The sequence below is a fragment of the Xenopus laevis genome, chromosome 6L (genome assembly GCF_017654675.1).
Source record: "Xenopus laevis strain J_2021 chromosome 6L, Xenopus_laevis_v10.1, whole genome shotgun sequence".
Classification (NCBI taxonomy): Eukaryota; Metazoa; Chordata; class Amphibia; order Anura; family Pipidae; genus Xenopus; species Xenopus laevis.
The window spans coordinates 10786117-10790198 of NC_054381.1; the positions used below are offsets into that span (position 1 = coordinate 10786117).

A 4082-nucleotide genomic window follows, 5' to 3' on the forward strand; every position below is an offset into this window, starting at 1 on the left:
TCTCTAATTTTTCTTAAAATTGATAAGGACTTTCAGGCTTTTATAACCAGAATAAAAACAACACACCAAATGAAACTGATTCTACAAAGAAGAATACAGTAAACGGTTGATGCTAAAACATCTTTTCCTCGCCCCTCTGTGGTTGGTCCCTACACTATGCAGACTGTGCGCTCCCCTTTGCTTGGAGCAGTTGACCTGACTCTAGTCCGTTTTCTTTCTTACAGGATGAAGTGCCTTTTTGAGTGTCAATTTTAAAACAAAAAAAGATAAAAAAGTTACATTTTCTACAGACCCGTAATCTTTATCGACACACTTCGAACGGTGAATCTTTATAAAAGCACTCTCATTTATGCCAACGCAAGGATAACTAACAGGTGCAGTGCGGGTTGCATGACACCAAAACTATAAGACTTTTTAATGATTCACATATCGAGATTTTTGCTGTTTTTTTTTGTTAATGCCGTTTGGACATCACTTAATTTAACTGGACTGCCGCCCCACCATCTATTGTGTTTTGGTCAGCCCATTTAACAAACGTTTGTGGTGGCTAATTAATTTTCCTTCCTCTGCTTCCGCACAACTCCATTCCTAGGTTATGTTTTTGTCTTCAGCCCCCAACTTTTTTTTTTTTGCTTCAAAAGAATAGGAAGGACCAGAGAAACCTTCAGTGCTATGATGTAAAGAAAATGGTCTTGGATGAAAAAAGAATCTATTTATTGATGAGGAGTTTTCCTTTTGATTGAGAAAATAAGCTGGATGCTTTGAATTATTTGTACAAGGTTTTATTTTTTTAACTGCTGCTACTTGTTTAAGTCGCCAAATGATGTTGACTACCGGCTGTCAAACTGTTCTTTGCCACTGTGCCTATGCTTTGAATACATTCACAGTTTGCTGCAAACTCAGGCAGTACATGAAGCAGACAGGTATCCCCGGCCCGCCAAACTTTCTGCATATTTTATACCCTCCTATTGCGCTCTCTCCTATCTTTACCGCAGGTATGTGTATTTTCCTCAGGAACAAATTCCTTCTTCAGTTTTATTTGTTCTTCATTTTACAGCATTTAAAGGAGAAGGAAAGCTACCAAGGCAAGTTTATTGCCAATAGATTAGCCACAACAGTGCAAGCTAGAATGCCATTTTTGTTCTTTAGAATGCTTTTTAATACCGGAGTAAACAGCTCTAGAAGCTCTCTTTTGTTCAGGACCGCAGCTGTCATATTAGCTTGGTGTGATGTCACTTCCTGAGTCTCTCCCTGCTCACTCATAGCTCTGCGCTCAGATTACAGCAGGGATGGGAGGAGGGAAGGGGAGAGAAGCAAACTGAGCATGCTCAAGCCCTAGCCCTGCAGGTTTAAACCTGAAAACAGGAAGTCTGATACAGAAGCCCTTGAGTACACAATAGAAGGAAAGAAATGTGATGTTTCTTTTAACAGAGGAATCAGAGCAGCATTACTTTGAGGGTTTACTGGTGTATTTATATAGACCTTTCTGATAAAGCTTGCTTACCTTTAACTTTCCTTCTCCTTTAAGAATTCCAGTGGAACCTTTCTGGGGCATATATTCTCTGTATGTCTGCACATGCCGAGCACTGGACAGATAACTCTTTTACAGGGAAAATATACCCTATTTGTAGTTGTATTTTAACTCTTGTTTATTTTGCTGTAAGATTGTAACATATAAGGGCGCAGCTTGTGTGCACAGTATATACTTTGTCTGCTTTTATTGCATTCTTACATATGAGCGAGGTTACATTATGCTTTTCTTAGCCGTGGCATTCTCTTTGTATTAATGTCTGCGGAGAATGTCTCTGTAAGGTAAGCAATATACAGCAGCTTCTGCTCATATGTATGTATGTAGGCAGATAACGGTTTTGTGTGTATAAACAGAAAGCTACCCGACATAAACATTACAAGATTGGGTTTCTATGGCCCTAAACATTCAAAGAGTGTTATGTTTTAATTACTAATGAGAAGCCACCATTAAATTTGTATTCTTACTTTTCTATCCCTCTGGCGAATCTTAAGTTGTTTTGTTTTTTTTATTAAATCTCTGTTCCTTTTTTCTTTGCCACTGTACTGGTCTCGGTTTGCAGCGTTTCTCGGTGAAAGTCTTGTAAACAGTATCCTGATGTTTGTAATAAAACTCGGTGCGTATTCATCGTTTTTAAAAAAAAAAAAAAAAAAAAAAAAAAATCCTGTTTTATGTTTTTTTTTGCTTTTTGTTACAAAGTGCGGATTCTTTTTCTGTTAAGATAGATCATGCACTGGCAAGTTCTATTCTCCCAAGGAGTGTACATTTTGCTTGATACTGTTTTATGTATGTATCATGTATACAGTGCCAAACAATGTATCCTGCACTTTACAACTGGCAATAAAATAAAGGGGAAGTGGCAAGAAGTGTAATATATATGTGCGAGATGTTTCAGGCTTGTGCTTATAATGGGCCATAGGAAAAATGTCTAGATGGTACAACATGAATAGCACAGATCTTTTTCATATAAGCTGGTCTAATTGGAGCTGTTAATGTGCCCATACACTGCCAGATCTGTTGATTTGGTGGGGTTGCCAAAAAGCGAGATCTGGGACATAGACGCAGCGATAATATCGTTCAAAAATTTTTTCCATACAATATCTGGTGGGAGACTCACAATCAGATATCTGCAGAAGATATAATAATCTCTAATGCTTTATTTACCAGTAGGTCTTTCCAGCTGACAAGAGGTCACCCATTCCGATTAGAAGAAAAGAGGTTCCAGCTAAATATTGGGAAGGGGTTTGTTACAGTGAGAGCTGTGAAGATGTGGAATTGTCTCCCTGAATCAGTGGTACAGGCTGATACATTAGATAGGTATAAGAAGGGGTTGGATGGTGTTTAGCAAGTGAGGGAATACAGGGATATGGGAGATAGCTCATAGTACAAGTTGATCCAGGGACTGGTCCCATTGCCATTTTGGAGTCAGGAAGGAATCCCCCCCCTCCCCATGGCAAATTGGAGAGACTTCAGATGGGTTATTTCCTTCCTCTGGATCAACTGGAAGTTAGACAGGTTATACATAGACTTAAAAGGTTGAACTTGATGGACATGTGTCTTTTTTCAATCTAACTATGTTATTTGGATATCGGTCGGCTCGTCGATCAGGCTGACAGCACACACTGTAGTTGAAGTGAAAATGGGGGCGAGTATTTAAAGCCTGTTTGGCTATACACATTACAGATATATCCTTGAGAAAGGTCCCAAGGAGGGACCGAAACGTCGGATTAACGTAACATTATATGAAAATAAATCACTTTTCACTTCATCTACAGTGTGTGCTGATCCTCCATTTGCTATTTATCTCATCTTTGATCGTGCACACTAGCTTTGCATTGTTTTGAGTGCTGGAACTGTCGGACACACATATATAGAGAGAGAGATACAGACAAATGCAAATACAAGAGTCCTCTGCACTCAACCCATTATCAATATATTTAAGACAGAGATATGCAAATTAAGCTGAGCAATGACCTCTAACGAAGTTGCACTAGTCAGAATTGAACGCTAGTGTATCTTCACTTTGATTTCCAAAGTAACTAGCGAAAATACGCGAGAGTTTGGCGCCCTGGACGCGACTTCGCATTTTAGTAAATTAGCGTTGTCTGAGCGAATTTTCGCCTGACGAGGTGTTATGATGGCTGCGAAGCCGTCGCTGGCGAATTTTCACCGCTTAGTAAATTTACCCCATAGTTGGAAGGAGGTCCCTGCCCCATAGAGCTTACAGTTTTAGTGGATGGGAGGCTAACATACAGGCACAAATTGGAGATGAAAAAGTGCACAAGGTAATGCATAGTCAGTAGGCCCAAGACTAGTCTAATGTTCTAGTGATCCAAAAAGTAGACTCTTTAAGAGATTGAGAAAAGGATTGCTTACAGAGAAATTCAGGGATGGAATTCCAGAGGCAGTCCCCATAGAGAGGCCAATAAGCTGCCAACTTGGTCAGGAGATGTAAAGACCTATGACCAGCTTTAATTTTGTCATTTTCAAAGTGCCTTACCCTCATCCTCTATGTAGTGTTGAGCCACTATGTGTATTAGCTGCACTATAAATA

At 39.5% G+C, this 4082-nt stretch overlaps 1 protein-coding gene across 3 annotated transcripts in view; it reads left to right on the plus strand.

Moving 5' to 3' along the window:
* Positions 1-2391, plus strand: part of ctdspl.L (CTD small phosphatase like L homeolog) — a 59455-nt gene extending 57064 nt beyond the window's left edge. For all 3 annotated transcript variants that reach the window (XM_041565761.1, XM_041565762.1, XM_018267079.2), the window contains one exon: positions 1-2391. This exon is cut by the window's left edge and continues 458 nt beyond it. The gene's annotated coding sequence lies outside the window, so the exon portion shown is untranslated.
* Positions 2392-4082: the final 1691 nt, after the last annotated feature.